Genomic DNA, 17,992 nt, shown 5'->3' on the forward strand with positions numbered 1-17,992 from the left:
ACCTGCAATACTGGTGACATGAAGCCATCTAATTCATATGAGTTTCAATAGGCTGAATATTTTATTTAATATTATATTTTTGCAGTGTCATTTTTTGTTAGTGTTAAAACATCTAATAAATTCAAAATATTACTGTAACAAAATTCTAGATAATAATATTTTCTTTCAATTAAAAGTTAAGTGAAAGGGTAATTTTAAATAATAGATTTAGGCCTATAATAGACACCCAGAGTCTTCCAGTGCTCAGTTACTAATGCTCATATAAAATAAGTGTGACCAAAATTTAAAAAAATAATGCAAAACTTATGAAGACAAGAAATTAATTCATCAAATTACCATGAACTATCCATGAGATAATTTTTTTCTGAAGGATATATCTCAGTTCCATTAACAATATTTTCTGATTTGCATGAGAAGTCAAAACAGACTACATCGTTCAAATAAAACCCAACACAGAAATAGGAGCAGTGGCCCATCCATGGATTTGTTGTGTGCTGCTGTTTATAAAATATTCAAATAGTTCTGCACATGTGTAATATTTCCAACTTAGACAGGGGACCCTACAGGTTGCACTTTCTAGCAAACAAACAATAGATGCTGCCTCGAGCTCTGAGTTGTATTCAAGGCCATGAGGGAAGCAGGTCACCAAAGTAAAGGGAAACACCAAACTATAGTGTCAGTCAATTCAGGTAAATAATTATGAAAAAATAGTATATGGTTCCATTTAGTTTAACCAAGCAGTTCTATAACTATCAAAAGAAAATATTCACTATGCAGTCTTGACATTCATGCTTCCACTAACATCTGAATGACTGAACAGAACCATTGCTTCTATGCTGTACTGCTTAATCAAAACCACTCCCAGAATTTGAAAATTTCCTTTGCATCAAAAAATTAAAAACAATAGAAAGCCAGCGGTATATCATCCTGTTGGCTATTTAAGCAACTTGAGTAGTCACAATAAACTAAAATTTCTCATAACTTCTAGGTAACCACTACATACTATACCTGGACATCATAGGTCTATATACTAAATATTTGCAAAATGAAAACATGCATACACAAAATATGTCAAGTTTTACAGATGTGATTTGAATTAAAATTTACTTTGACAATGTACACACTTCTTTCAAAATACCTTAAATGAGTAATTCTGTAATTCTCCATAATTCTGAAATTTAGTTTTTCTTCTTAATATTCTAAGGTATAAATCTCAAAAGCCCTGGCAAGAAAGATTCTAAATTAGTTTTTGGATTTGTGTTCCAGTAAGAGAGTCTCCCTAGAAATAGGTTATGTGTTCATAATTGAAAAATACAAAGACTATATTAAAGAAATAGTCACATTTAAGAACCAGTTCCATGGTTCTCAGTGGCATAAGTTTGTTCAGAGATTTGAAACCATCTTGCTGAACACCATCTTTCCAGGGTGGCATTCTCTCATTTATCCTATGCAAACACTTTGTTTCTTCAAAACTGCAGATTCTATGTAGTGGAGAGTATCCTCATATTGCATTTTGAAGGGTCTGCCATTCTCCAGCCAACACTCCATTAAGCAACATCCCTGTGGGAGTCAGGCCATTGAGGGTCAGCACACAAAAGACTTTATAGGTCAAGTATACTGATCTCTGCTCTAGCTCAGATAGATAATATTATGGTAAGTTTGTACCTAGGAAAAATACACAGCAAAGAGGATGAATATACCTCCTTGACATAGAAAAAATTCTCAAAAATAATATTGAGTGAAATAAAAATCAGAAATAAATGTGTAAAAGCTGTATGATTTTAATATTCTATACCTCAAAAAATATCCAAACTAAAGTATTATATCGGACATCAATTTTTGATGGGTGTGTGGTTAATTTCTGAGGTGCTGGTAATGATTTTTTTATTTGGACTTATTCAGGGAGCAGGAATCTTTCATGCCTGAAAATTTACTTGCAATATACTTTAACAGATGCAAGGTTTTTTTCTTTTTTAATTTTATTATTTATTTTTAATGCAATGCTCTGGCATTAGCAATTTTATGAAAAAATAAAAGGTACTAAAAATAAATGCTTGTGTGGCATGCCTGGTAAATGATGCACAAAAATACGTTATTTTTTCCTTCAAGGTAATCTGTCAGAAATCAGTTTTTTCCTTCTTCAAAACAGTTCTACATCATTAGCATTCGAGTTGGCTATAGTTCTGATGATCACTTAGCAGAGCGTGAGAGCACTGAGAAGGCCAAAACTGGCAATAATAAACCATTATTTTGTTACTGTGATGTTGATCTCTCCCATTCTAGGAGTGAACTCCCCATCCTGAGGAAGAGAAGAGATCCCCAAATTTTGAAGTGGCTCCAGGCCAAAGGAGTTGTCACTGATAAAGTCACCTAGGGCTGATCTTTGGTTAACTGCTTGGGTTCTGGTGAACCTTTCCATATCAAGTGGTGCATTATCTGTACATGGAAAATTTGACAGAATTTCCAGGGCTTTAAAGATACTGTCTGCATATAGGACTGGTACAATGTTCACTAAGCCAGAGAACAACACAGGATTTGTGGAAATTCTGTGCAGGGAGAATCCAGACATCATTCTGCTTATAGCTCTCTCTGAAGACTCCACAGTGATCAAAGTCTAGATCTGTTTCCTTATCACCTTTTTTGACTATTCTGGTCATCAGTCTGCTGATGGCTTTCTTGGCTGTATCTCCAAGATGATGCAGGTTCCTGTCTCAGGCATTTGCATACCTGATCTTCTGAATGAAGTAGAATATAAGCCATTCTGAAGAAATAATCATCAAAACAATAAAGGATAGTGACACGAGGACTAGAGAGCCATGGCTGAAGTTCTCCTTCAGCATTCAAGTTCCAACAGCTATTGTTATTTGTACAAAGATGTTTTTCTCCAGATAACTCAAAATATCTTTACCCCTCAATTCTGTAATCATGACAGAAAAAATATATATTTCCAGTGCCTGGATGAGTCATGGTGACTGGCTCCTCTTTGGATTTATTATGGTAGATGACTATAGCAACTGCATTGTGGAAAGAAGCCCCATGATATTTTCTTTTTAAACATGCAATTTCCCTTCTGCAGCAAGGCAATCCACTGTTTGGTGTTTGGAGGGACATAGAATCATGTTTGACCATCACAACCCAGAGGATCAGCAAGTCCATGGATTGGCAGCGATGCTAGCACCTGACCCCTGAACTAGTCCTTGGGTGAGTCGAGCCCTTAGTGCCTGCTGTGGATGTGGAACATGGGCAGGGAGCCTTGGCCAGACTCCTGTTCCATCACATTGATGAACCCCATGTAGTACTTCCAGCTCATGTTGTCTTCCCTTGTTTTCCACTGGCTTCAGGTCATCAGTGCTAGCACTACTGAGGCCCACCCTGCCCCTCACAACTCACTGCACCTCCTGCCTCCTATGGTGGACTGGGTTCCCAGCCTGCACAGAGAGGTGGGGTGGTTGAGGCCTGAATTGAGGAGGGAGCATGTGCAATAAAAGTTTTCTGTATGTGTCTTAGAGTCTAAAAAGTGTGCATAAACAAAGTATGTTCATTATCCAATTGCATGAATTTTTTTTATTTTTTAAACTAATAGTTTCTTGTACAAAATGAGTGTTGATTATATATTTGTGAAAATGATGTAGTGAATAATTTCATATCGTATATCATCCTATGATTAATCTTTATGTTATTAAAAGAGCTTCCTTTCTTGTGGAACAACACTATCTTTATCCACCCATGGACATTCCCAGTCATTCTCCAAGCAGATATGAGACATAATGATCTTGCTGTCATGCAGGGAAATCTATATGGTAATACTCCAGGATTGAGGAGAAAGTAATCTTTTTGGCAGCCTTTTGCATGCACAGAATTTTAGTGTCACCAGGTGCACCAAGAAATCCCTACATATAGATTTTTTTTCTCACTTGGCTTGTATCTGAAGAATACATTTTCTCCAGAAGACATGTTTTTCAGTTCTTTAAGATCTCCATTTTAATGAAAACATAAATCCCATTCTCCAATTTTAATGAAAACTCAAATCCCAATTAGGAAATAGTTTAGCTTATCCACCTTAGAATGATAATATAGCTATCCAAACTCAGGTTTCAAATTGTTTGGTGGGGGGAGTTTGAAGGGATGCTGAATACACTGTATTGAGGAGAAGCTGTGTTAAGAAGCTAAAGCTTGGTTCTGTCAGAATAAAACATAACACAAGGGAATTTTGCATCCCACAGGAAAAGAAAGCACCTGAGGGAAACAAATACATTGGATAGGAATAGAATTAAGTGATCAAGGACAATTCTACACATCAGATGTGTACCAGAGAGATCAATAATGACAGGGAAAATTTTTGTAACACAAATGCATCAATTTCTTGATTTTAAGTGGTGGAAAATTGTTAGCAATTAATTATGTGTTTTGAGTTTTGCCTCAACAATGTCTCCCCAGGAGTAGAGTTGGTATTTTGGTATTGGGATTATCACACCAAGAATGATCATGACATATAAAAAGGCCTCATTGTCCCTATGAAACATTTTTCCAAAGTATCTAAAAAGGTACTTATTACATAAAATCCAGCTTGATGAGTTTCCTAGCTTTTCAGAGAAGAAAAAAGGTAGGAAAACAAGAAACAAATTCAAAAAAATCAGAAAAGTAACACAAACATAGATGAAAATCTGTGTTCCTGTTAAATTCCAAATGAGAATTCAGATGAAAGGGAAGTTAGGTATGATCAGTATTTTTAATTTTAGGCCCTTTAGCTGTTGCTGTAAGTTTATGGTCATTGCCCTAATAAATAAGGAAGCTGAATAAACTATTACATCTGACCTTGCAATTTATACATTTTTTTGGTGGGAATGTATGTTCAATCCTTTGCTTAATTTATATTGTTTGTTTTCTTCTTATTATTGAGAACTCTTCATATATTTGGGACATATGTTCTTTGTCAGATACAAGGTTTTCAACAATTTTCTTCATTTTGGGGGTGTATATACATAAAAGTAAAAATAAACATTCCCAAAGTATTCTCTCTGATGTGTTTACCAACACTGTTCTAGTTATCTTTTGTTACATAAATAATGACTAAATGACTTAAAACTAAATGACTTAAAATAATGACCATTGACTCATTATTTTGTTCTTTTTCATATTGACTGAGGTCACATGAAGTATTTAGAGGAATGATTGGTTAGACTGTAAGGTCACTCATATCTGGCATAGGATAAGAATGATTAAAAGATTGCCTCAGATTTTCCCCTTCTCACCCCACATAATATCTGAACCTGCTACATGGTTTACTCAGGTTGGTTGGACTTCCTACATGGTACCTCATGGGTTTCAGACATTGTCTTCTTAAAGGCTAGACCCAGAAGTTACTTACAATATTTCTGATGATTTCTGTTGGTCAAAACAGTTAAAGTAGAACTCAAAGGGAGGGTAAATAGGCACTGCATCTGTAAGGAAAATGTTTAGAATGTGTATAGCTATCTTTAATATTCCCAAACCATCATTAGCCCTTTGTAGAGCTCTGTAACTTTTAATTCTGGGTTTATTTATTAACAGTTTTAATATTTTAATCAAATCTATGAACATCCATACATCTCTTTTACCTTTTGTCATGCACATACTTACAAAATCACTTTGTAATTGTCAGTACTTGAAAAGTACACATGTAGAAGGGATAGTGACAGATGTTTTGATCATTCAGATCATTGTGAAAGGAGGATTTGTTCTGGAGCTCTGAGAAGTAGTCCAATCACAGTAGATACCAAGATGGTAGGCCAAAGTTTTAGGAGAATAAAGAATTCCATTGCTATATGCTGAAGAGGATTAGGGGAAGACCTTAAAAGGAATATTCTAGTATTTTATAATTTTACATAGAACTGATATGGATAATGGCAAGTGACTTATTTTAAGAAAAAATATGGACATTTCCATTGTAGCTCAGTGGTTAACAAACCCCAACTAACATCCATGAGAACATGAGTTTGATCCCCGGCCTCACTCAGTGGGTTAATGACCCAGCATTGTTGTGATCCGTGGTGTATGTTGCAGACATGGCTCATATCCCACATTGCTGTGGTTATGGCATAGTCCAGCAGCTACAGCTCTGATTGGACTCCTAGCCTGGGAAGCTCCATATGCTGTGCATGCGGTCCTAAAAAGATAAAAAGATCAAAAAAAGTAACTGCTGATTTAGAAAAATCATCACCTATGCACAGTCTTAAGTGAATCATCTTTGTAAATATGAGTTGTATCAGTAGAAAAATCTCCAAATAGAATATTTCTACTCTTTGTACACAATTCTCCGACAGAAATATTTACCAATTAATATTTATAAAGCACCACTTTTACAAATCATTTTACCATGGAGTTTAGAAAATACAAAATAAGCATTGATCTTATTCCTGAGGCTTAACAGTAGCAGAGACATTCTGAAATGAATAAATATAAATCAGAGAAGAGTTTACTATGAAACAATGAGGTGGACATTTAAAGAAAAATTGAAGATGTTTAATTTTTTTTGTCTATCTCTTGTTTCAGGGCTGCACCCACAGCATATGGAGGTTCCCAGGCCAGGGGTCCAATTGGAGCTGCAGCCACCAGCCTAGGGTCACAGCAATGCAGGATCCAAGCTACCTCTGAGGGCTACACCAGAGCTCATGGCAGTACCAGATCCTTAACCCCCTGAGCTAGGCGAGGGATCAAATCTGCATCCTCATGGATGCCACTCAGGTTTGTTAACCACTGAACCATAATAGGAACTCCAAAGACATTTAATTATTTTAAATTACAAATTAAAGACATTCAAAGTCAATTAACTTTCCTTGAATATGTGGTTGGAGGATGGGGGTTAGACATGTGTGATGATGAAAGCAGAGTTGAAAGGTAGAATTGACCAGAAACATATAGAATCATTATTCATAACAAAGGGTAGAAACAACATTCATCCAATGAAATAACAGATCAATAAAGTGCATTATATGCATAAAATGAAATATTATTCTACCCTTTAATGAAACAAAAATCTAACGCATTCTACAACATGAATGATCTTTGAAAATATTCTACCAAAGAAGCCTTACAGCAAATAGACCCATATTGGTTGATTCTGTTTATATGAGATGACTGAAGAGGAAACTACTTAGAATCAGAAAGTAAAATAGTGGTTTCCAGGGCTGGGGGAGGGGGGGAGGGGAGTGACAGGCAATAGGTATCAGTTTATAGCAGTGATCAAAATATTCTCAAAGTATATATTGGTGATGAAATGTATTAAAAACCAAAAAGCTATACATTAGATCTTTGACTTTTATGGTACATGTGTTATATTTCAATTAAAATTATGATCAAAATGTAGTAACTTTCCTAAATGAGGAAGTGAATGGGAAGGTTTCAAAAGCACAATTAGAAGGAGTTAGAGAAGATTAAGCAGGGATCTGTTTGAGTTTCATTAGATTTCTTCTGACTAGAGAAAGAGGATGTAGAAAGAGGTTAACTGTGAAATAAACCATAAAAACAATTTGCAGTTTTCTTCCTAACATAGATCAATTTGGTGACAATTGTGAAGGCTAAATGATCAGCCTATGCTAATTTGTTTCTGAATGCAGAGGGAGAACATACAGAAGCAGAACTATAATTAATGGAGTGTCTGCATAACATCAAAGCCTAAGGGCAATTGTAACTTCAGAGATTTAAGTCCCAAAGTGCCTGGTAAAATGAAAGGTCATCTGCCTATTGTTCATGAACTCAAGCCCTCCTTATCTCAGGTTTAAATGTCCTATTTTAAATGTGGGAGCAAAACTTACCTTTCTGAGAAAAAAGAGAGAGAGAGAGAGAGATTCATGAATAAAGCGTCTTATGCCTATACCTGCTCACTCATTAAAATTTGTATTTATTGACTAACAACTATAATTTCTTCTCAGAACAGGAAGAATCTGTCAAAACATGTTAATATCCACAATATAACATTTTATTTATTTTATTTTGCTCTTGGTTCATAGGAAAGACTTTTCTCTATTTATTATTGAACAAATGTATGTGCTAATTTAAGATATGTTTTGTTTTATTGTAGGTACCACATTAAAATAAAAATGTGTTGAATTCATCTTCATATGAACCATTTAATATATTTACTTAGTTCTATGGAAAAAGCCCACTATTTACATTCTATACTCTTATATAGTAAAAGTATGTACACATGCAAACACATGACACTAGGGTAAACACATACAATCACAAGGGAGAGCAGTCTATGTGTCTTATAAGCATGTATCGCTGCTCATCATTTCTATTTTATAACAAAAAGCACTATTTAAAATCTAAAGTCATGTAAACATGTGTGGTAAACTCTGTTGTTTTCAATTTCTCTTAGCTCTTTTCTTCCACTAGGAAAGAGACTGTTTTGACAATAACCACTCCACAAAGAGGTAAAGTGTATTGTGGAAAAGCAATAATAAACTTTGAGGAAACAGGTCAATAATACAATAGTACTTATTTTGTGGCTCACCAAATACTGAATTAAACACAAACAAAAACCAGTGAAATATTTGACATTTTTTAATTTATTACTGGTCACTCACTGTTTCTAAAATTAGGAAAAAAATTCTTAAATCAATCATATTTTTGAGAAACAAAAATTGTAAACATTTTTTTTCTATCCATGTGAATATTTTCATACATAGAAAAAGTTTAGTCCTATAACTTAAGAGCATGGTATCTATAACAAAATCTTCCATATGATTTTGAAGAGGACTGGAGAGGTAAATTCATCCATATTTACTCCCTGAGGAAAGGCAAGTAAAGATAGAGAAGAGCTGTAGAAAGTAACATACCTCATGAGTGACATTTAGATTCTCATCTAAGTTTCATAATGTCCTTTCTCAGATAATTTTTGCTATTAGGGAATAGATAGCAAGGCCTCTTTAATAAGTGGACACAAGATTGGATAATTTTCTAAATATAAAAATGCACTGAATGAAAGAAATCAAATTCTGCCCTATGATATTTTGCAGAGGTACAGAAATGCTACACATCCATGTGTCATTTTCTTGATCATTTTCTCAGAAATTTAGACAAGAACAGAGAAGTGATAGAGGAAATTGCTCCTCCTTGACAATTTATTTTCCTAGGAATTACTAATAACCTGGAGAACAAAGGACACTTTTTACCACATTTCTACTTGTTTATCTCATTAATCTTCTGGCAAACTTTGGAATGATGACTTTAGTTCAAATGGATCCCCAGCTGCACACACCCATGTACATTTTCCTCAGCCACCTCTCCTTCTGTGACCTCTGCTATTCCACAGCAATTGGGCCCAAGATGATGGTGGACCTAATTGCCAATAACAAGTCAATCCACTTCTATGGCTCTGCTCTACAATTCTTGATCTTCTACATATTTGCAGATTCTGAGTGTCTACTGCTGGCAGTGATGGCCTCTGATCAGTACAAGTCCATTAGCAACCCTTGCTCTATACAGTCAGCATATGTAGGAGAATTTGCTCCCTGCTCATGGCTGGAGTTTACATGGTGGGAATAGTGTATGCTTTGATACACACAACAGTAGCATTATGCTTATGCTTCTGTTGGTCAAATTGCATTAGCCATTTCTTCTGTGATATTCCTCCTCTCCTACTGCCATCTTGCTCAGAAACACAGGTCAATGAGTTAGTGATATTCACCATTTTTGGCTTCATTGTACTGAGCTACATTTCAGGAGTCCTTGTCTCTTATAGTTGTATTATTCTCTCCATTTTGAAGATCAGCTCAGCTGAAGAGTGATCCAAAGCTTTCTCCACCTGTACTTCACACCTAACTATTGTCGCAATTTTTCAGGAAACTATATTCTTCACTTGTTTCAGGCCAATTACTTCCTACTCTCTAGATCAAGACAAAATGACCTCACTGTTTTACAGCCTTGCGATTCTCATGTTAAACACTCTGATTTATACCTTAAGGAACAAGGAGGTGAAAGAGGCCCTGGAAAAACTGAAACTCAAAGGGTAGTTTTAAATATTTATACTACACACACACATACACATTGTGTTTATTGTATCTGTAAAAATATTTTGCATGATACAAGAGAAATAATGTCTCGAATACTTTAATTGATAAAACAGATATTTATTCTAAAGCCCAATCTTAAGAAAGGTTGCAATTACCCAAATATGTCATACTTCATTATGTGTCTAGAATTTATATATGTTACTTCCTTCTTTGTAGAGGTAACCTTTCTTATGATCCCAATATTTTGCTTCATTCTTTCATTCAAAAAATAATTTGATATACTTAAATTCTTTGTGTGTTTACTAAGTGAATTTGGAACTTTAAGTGCTTTGTATTAAGCACTTAATACAAAATACATTATGTAGCTTCCATACCAATGAATCTTGTCTATTTGAAGTACCCAACATTAATTAATTACCAAATAATTCATTCTATTCTCAAAACTATCATGAAGTAAAAACAATGGGTATTAAATCCAATGAACATTTCCAAATCTAATGTAAAAAAGTCTTCATTGAATGGAGAACTTTATCCTCAAATATAAAAAGATGCATGTTGTGTTAGGAAAATATAGCAGGCAGAGAATATGACAATTAGAGAGGTCTGGAAGCCTCCATTCTGGAGGTGAACTTTTTAGAAGTAATGAGGTTTTGAGGATGGAAAAAAATTAATTCCACCCTCATGTTCTGTAGGCAGATATAAACTTAAATTGATATGAAATATTTTAAAAATAGAAAAAAACAAATTTAATTATGTACATAGGAAGAATCCCTATAACGTGAGCAATTTCCAAAGACAGGTAAAATAAAGTATATAAATTATTTTTCACAAAAGAGAAAGGGGTAGGAGTCTAAAAATTAAAAGCAGAGGAAGTCAATATTAACATATATTTTCTTGGCTGTAAAGAAACAATGAGGGATAGAGAGAAATTTTTGTTAACTTTTTCTTGGTGTACCTTTATTTATTTATTACTATTATTTTTATTTATTTTTTCCCACTGTAGAGCAAGGGGATCACGTTATCCTTACATGTATACATTACATTTTTCTTCCCCACACTTTGTTCTGTTGCAACATGAGTATCTAAACAAAGTTCTCAATGCTACTCAGCAGGATCTCCTTGAAAATCTATTCTAAGTTGTGTCTGATAACCCCAAGCTCCCGGTCCCTCCCCCTCCCTCCCTCTCCCGTCAGGTGGCCACAAGTCTATTCTCCAAGTCAATGATTTTCTTTTCTGAGGAGATGTTCATTTGTGCTGGATATTAGATTCCAGTTGTAAGTGATATCATATGGTATTTGTCTTTGTCTTTCTGACTCATTTCACTCAGTATGAGTCTCTAGTTCCATCCATGTAGCTGCAAATGGCATTATGTCATTCTCTTTATGGCTGAGTAGTATTCCATTGTGTATATATACCACCTCTTCCCAATCCAATCATCTGTTGATGGACATTTGGGTTGTTTCCATGTCCTGGCTATTGTGAATCGTGCTGCAATGAACATGCGGGTGCACGTGTCTCTTTTAAGTAGAGTTTTGTCCGGATATATGCCCAAGAGTGGGATTGTGGGGCCATATGGAAGTTCTATGTATAGATTTCTAAGGTATCTCCAAACTGTTCTCCATAGTGGCTATAGCAGTTTCCATTCCCACCAACAGTGCGGGAGGGTTCCCTTTTCTCCACAGCCCCTCCAGCACTTGTTATTTGTGGAGTTATTAATGATGGCCATTGTGACTGGTGTGAGGTGGTATCTCGTGGTAGTTTTGATTTGCATTTCTCTTATAATCAAAGATGTTGAGCATGTTTTCATGTGTTTGCTGGCCATGTGTATATCTTCCTTGGAGAACAGTCTATCCATTTCCCCGAGTCCTGTGGAGCTCCTGTGCACAAGCCCCACTGGCCTTCAATGCCAGATGCTCCAGGGGTTCTTTCTCCCAGTGACAGATCCTAGCATGTGAGGGTTTGATGTGTGGCTCAGAACTCTCACTCCTGTAGGTGAGTGTCTGTGAACCAGTTAGTTTTCAGTCTGTGGAGCTTCCCACCCAGGAGGTATGGGGTTGTTTATATTACAAAATCACCCCTCCTACCTCTTAATGTGTCCTCTTTTTCTTCTGGAGTAGGGTATCTTTTATAAGGTTTCTGGTCCATTCAGGTGGAGATTGCTCAGCTTTTAGTTGTGAATTTTGTTGTTTTAGGAGAGAAGTTGAGCTCCAGTCCTTCTATTCCTATATGTCTATTTATTGACTTCATTTCTGGTCTTTATGATTTCCCTCCTTCTGCTGACTTTAAGTTTTGTGTGTCATACTTTTTCTAATTGATTTAAGTAGTGGATCATGTTTTCAATTTGAGATTTGTCTTCTTTTTGAGGAAAGCCTTTACTGCTATGAATTTCCCTCTGAGTTCTGCTTTTGTAACATCCCATAGTCTTGGAGTGGTTGTGTCTTCATTATCATTTTTCTTGAGGTATATTTTAATTTCCTTTTTGGTTTCCTCATTGACCCATTGGTTTTTGAGTAGCATGTTGTTTAGTCTCCTATAGTTAGCTTTTTATCTTTTCTTTTCCTGTTGTTGATTTCTAGTTGCATGCCATTGTGGTCAGAGAAGATACTAGAAATATTCTCTTTTTTTTTGTCTTTTGTTGTTGTTGTTGTTGTTGCTATTTCTTGGGCCGCTCCCACGGCATATGGAGGTTCCCAGGCTAGGGGTTGAATCCGAGCTGTAGCCACCGGCCTACGCCAGAGCCACAGCAACGCGGGATCCGAGCCGTGTCTGCAACCTACACCACAGCTCACGGCAACGCTGGATCGTTAACCCACTGACCAAGGGCAGGGACTGAACCCGCAACCTCATGGTTCCTAGTCGGATTCGTTAACCACTGTGCCACGACGGGAACTCCCAAATATTTTCTATACTCTTATATTTGTTAAGGTTAGCTTTCTGCCCCAGGATGTGATCAATTCTTGAGAATGTTCCATGTGCACTTGAGACGAATGTGTATTCTGATTTTTTGGATGTAATGTTCTGAAAATGTTGACTAAATCTAACTTTTCTATTTGGCCTTAAGATCTCTGTTGCCTTATTTATCTTCTGTCTGTAGGGTCTGTCCATTGATGTGAGTGGGGTGTTAATGTCTCCTACTATGATTGTACTCCCATCAATTTCTCCTTTTATGTCTGTTAGTATTTGTTGTAGGTATCTGGGTTCTCCTATATAAGGAGCATATATATTGATGATTTTAATATCCTCTTTTTGAATGGATCCTTTAACCATTAAATAGTGTCCTTATTTGTCTTTCTTTATAGACTTCGTTCTAAAGTCTATTTATTATGGTATGAGTATTGCAATTTCTGCTTTCCTGTCTTGTCAATTGGCATGAAATATCTTCTCCCATCCCCTCACTTTCAATCTTTAGGTGTCCTTTGCCCTAAAGTGAGTCTCTTGGAGACAGCAGATTGAATACTTTTGCTTTTTTATCCAATATGCCACTCTGTGTCTTTTGATTGGATCTTTCAGTCCATTGACACTTAAGGGGATTATTGATAGATGTTTACTTATTGCCATTTTTATCCTTGTTTTCCAGTTGATTCTATGTTTCTCTTTTCTTCCTTTCTTTTTTTGATTCAAGGTTTCCATTCATTTCATGCTTGAGTACTCTTCCATATTTTGAATGTAATGTTCAGTTTTGTGGTTGCCCTTTTTTAAAGTATGTTAACCCTATATCTGCTTGTTTTATCCTAATGGTTATATAGGCTCAAATACATCATTAAAATTTAGAAAAGAATCTATATTTTCATACATTCCTTTCCCAAATTGTATGATTTTGAGAGCATTATTTTATTTAATTTTTTTAAAACATCTTCATGGTTAGATTAAGTATGCTGACTTATTTAAGTGATTACTTTCCTGTTGGGTTTCCTCCATTCTATTTCTTCTTATTTCTATTTTTTTTATTTAGAGAAGCCCTTTCAGTATTTCTTCTACTATGCATTTAGTATTGCTCTACTCTTTTACCCTTTGTTTGTTAGAAAAATTCTTTATTTGCTCTTCTATTTTAGATATTATTCTTGCTGAGTTAGAGTATTCTAGGTTGAATTTTTTTTTCTTTCAGCACTTTAAATATATCGTGCTACTCCCTTCAGGCATGTGGTGTTTCTATAGAGCAATCAGCTGACAGCCTTATGGTGGCTACCTTATAATTAACACTTTGCTTTTCTTTTGCTGCCTCTATAAGCCTCTCTTTATCTTTAACATTTGCCTTTTTGTTATAATATGTCTTTGTGTGGGCCTGTTTGGATTCAACTTGTTTGGGGTCCTCAATGTTTCCTTTAATTTGGTATCAGTTCCCTTTTAGCTCTGTAAAGTTTTCAGCCATAATTTTTTCAAATATATTTTCAATCCACTTTTCTTTTTCTTCTCCTGGAATTCCTATTCTGTGAAGATTGCCTCATTTTATATTATCCCATAGATCTCATATTTCTTTCATATTTTATCATTTGCTTTTCTATCTGGTGTCCTGATTGGATGGTTTCCATTGTTCTACCTTCCACATCACTAATTCATTCCTATGCATTATTCATTCTGCTCTTTATTGACTTTAGGTCAGTTTACATCTCTGCAAATGAACTTTCTAGTTTTTCTTGTCTCCTTATGTTTTCTATTTCCTTTCTAAGGGAATCTGCATTACTGTTTGTATCTTGTCTTATTTCCTTGATATTCAGCCTTAAGTCCTTCAGTATTTTCACTATCTCCCTTTTGAAGTCATAGTCTTGTCAGACTGCAGAAATCTGTTTCATTTTTGACTGTTTTGGGTGATTTCTCCTGTTCCTTACCTGGGAATGGTTTCTGAACTTCTTCATCTCCCTTATGTTTTTCTTTTTCTGTGAGTTTGGGTAAGCCAAACTGTATTCTTGTAAGGCTATATCTATGCCAGAGCAATGCTTTGTATTTTTTTGAAGTGGTTAATATTTATTTTTGGTTTTGGATTTTGAATATTAGCTGTCTCTTTCTTAAGTGTGAGCAGGCTCTTATCCCCAGGCTGCTCAGTGTGTTTTCAGGAAGGAGACAATGGTTAGGGCCAGTAGACAGTGCCTGGTTGCTGGACTCTCAACAGAAGAAAGCACCTGCAGGAAGGCGGTACAGGCTACTTCTAGTTGCAGGGCCCTGGGAAGTGGTAATTTGTTCCAGGCTGATCTACCAGGTGTCCAGAGAATTACACAATAGCAGCAGCAGGGTGTGTGAGTTCCCAGTGGAATGAGAGCAAAAACTGCCAGTGTTCAATTGCAGTGCCCTCCTCTGAGGTGATTGGAACCACAGGTGGTGCTTGTTCAGGGACCCCAATTGGAACAGGCCCTGCCTCTCCCTGGAGTCAGTGATATCTGTTATCAGTTGTTCCCACCCCCTGTAGAGCATGCATGAAGCAACCTGTCTCTCTTAGCCTACATAGGAGGTGATGCACAGGCTGCTCCTAGTTGCAGGATTCTAGGAAGTGGCAGATATCAAGTGTGGGGGTACTGCCCAGTGGCAGCAGCAGGGCCACTGTGTTCTGAGGGGTGCAAGAGAACCATCAGATGGTGTTCAGTCACAGTGCCCTTCTCTGTGGTGCCCTTGAGGTGATTGGGGCTGCAAGTGGTATCTGTTCATGGACCCCCTAATATTGACAATTTCTGGCTTCCATTCTCTCATCCCAATAACGTGAATCACTTTTCTTGTGACATTTTCACCCTGATACAACTTGCTTGCCCTGATACTTTCCTTGTTGGTCTGTTGGTTGCCTCAATGGTGGGGTAATGCTTGTGATAGATCAATAATGTTATTAGTATCCTATGTGATCATCCTGTGCTCCTTGAGGACTCACAACTCTGAAGAGAGGAAAAAGCCCTGTCTACCTACAGCTCGCTCATCACAATTTTGTCTTGTTCTTTGTTCCTGTATTTTATTATGAAATCAGTAGCTACTTTTTCCACAGATGAATCCATAACAGTATTCTCTACTATTGTTACTCCCATGTTAAACTCTGTTCCCTACACATTAAGGAAAACAGAGGTCACAGAATGTCAGTTAAAGGGTATTAAACAGAAATTAAATTTCAAATAATAATAATATAGTATGGAAATTTTATTTCTATCTTGATATTTACATTGCCATATTTATTATTATAAGCTTCTTTCCATACTTCTCACCTGACAATAATAGCATCTCTCCAATGTAGTTGTTATTATGATTATTCCCATTCTACATTTGAAGAACAGTGAAGTTCAAAAAAGTTAAATAATCCACCCAATATCACAGGCAGAGATAGTGTTCAGATCTTCATTCTTCTAAAAACAAATCTGATTCTCTTTCTGTCATGTCAGTTCTGTCAGAGAAATATCAGCATTTCATCAGAACCTCTACTGTTTGTAGTAATTGAAAATTTTCCTTTATCATCACATAGTTATATACTATACCTACATATAAAACCATTGGGTTCTTAGAAAGCTGTATGTCCTGCTGGTATCTAGGATGGTGTGGAATATGAAATAGAAAGAAAATCCTGTGAGTAGTCTCTTGGCATATAATTGATACAGCTATCCAATATTGGATTACTAATACTTTTGGGATAAGTTGTCAGTGATTATAAATATTAACTTACTGTCTTTAACCTGATTTCAACATTTTGAAGTATTTCATTTTTCATTTTTTTATTTTAATTTTTTTTCTTTTAGGGCCACACCCATGGCATATGGAAGTTCACAGGCTAGGGGTTGAATCAGAGCTGTAGCTGCTGGTCTACACCCCAGCCACAGCAATGCCAGATCTGATCTGCATCTGCAACCTACACCACAGCTCACAGCAGTGCTGGATCCTTAACACCCTGAATGAGGCCAGGGATTGCACCTATATCCTCATGGATACTAGTCAAATTTGTTTCTGGTGAGCCAAGATGGAAACTCCTTGAAGTGTTCTCAAATGGTCAAATGACACTATAATATTCAAGCTTAGTATTCTAATTTTACAGAAAAAAATGGGGGATTAGAAAGTTTAAATTATTAGACCATAGGACCTGTAAGTCATCTTTGAGGCATAATACATTCCTTTACATTCTGTGATCTTTACATTATGTAGAATGTTTTGGTATGGATTTTAATTATAATTTAGTAAATGAAAATATTTTGATTATATACAAAGGAAGGTGATAATTTTATATGAGCAATTACTAGCAATTAAAGCTACATGCTCTTCAAAAACACACAGTAGACTATAGCTGTAAAATAATTACACTATTAGAAAGCTGGTTTTATTCTTAGTTCCTTGCATTTGAAATTCTCTTTGACAACTTCATTAGAAGATTATTATTATTATTATTTTGTCTTTTTGCCTTTTCTATGGCCACTCCTGTGGCATATGCAGCTTCCCAGGCTAGGGGTCTAATCAGAGTTGTAGCTGCCAGCCTATGCCAGAGCCACAGCAATGTAGGATCCGAGCTGCATCTGTGACCTACACCACAGTTCATGCAGTGCTGGATCCTCAACCCACTGAGCAAGGCCAGGGATCAAACCCACAACCTCATGGTTCCTAGTCAGATTTGTTAACAACTGAGCTACAATGGGAATTCCAGAAGATAATTAAATAAGGTTATCATATAATAATTCATAATAATCATATATATAATTCATTCCATAGCTGGTCAAAGAAAGAATTTATCTACCAAATACCTAAATTTGTTGTGAATTAATTTTTGTTTCTTCTCAAAAATGAAGTCAGCTATCTAAATACAAATGTGTGTGAATGTCATAGCTGTGTTTAGAGTTTCCTCTTTTGACAGAAAGATCCAGCTCCCTCTTCATGGCTACCATATATTCTACTGAAGAAATCATCAGACTCAGTGATAACAATTATCAAGCATAATATGGTTACAAAATCATTTTGGAAATTAAGAACACTAACTTCAGGATCAGTAGACAGGAGTTTTCTTTCACATTACATCATCATCTCCTTTTTAAATGTTAAACAACTTACTC

At 35.9% G+C, this 17,992-nt stretch overlaps 2 pseudogenes; one reads left to right on the forward strand and one right to left on the reverse strand.

Moving 5' to 3' along the window:
• Positions 1-1,053: 1,053 nt before the first annotated feature.
• LOC125112851 (olfactory receptor 5W2-like) lies at positions 1,054-9,977 on the forward strand (annotated as a pseudogene).
• On the reverse strand, positions 2,246-3,954 carry LOC125112617 (E3 ubiquitin-protein ligase RNF130-like; annotated as a pseudogene).
• Positions 9,978-17,992: the final 8,015 nt, after the last annotated feature.

Source organism: Phacochoerus africanus, chromosome 12 (genome assembly GCF_016906955.1).
Source record: "Phacochoerus africanus isolate WHEZ1 chromosome 12, ROS_Pafr_v1, whole genome shotgun sequence".
Taxonomy (NCBI): domain Eukaryota; kingdom Metazoa; phylum Chordata; class Mammalia; order Artiodactyla; family Suidae; genus Phacochoerus; species Phacochoerus africanus.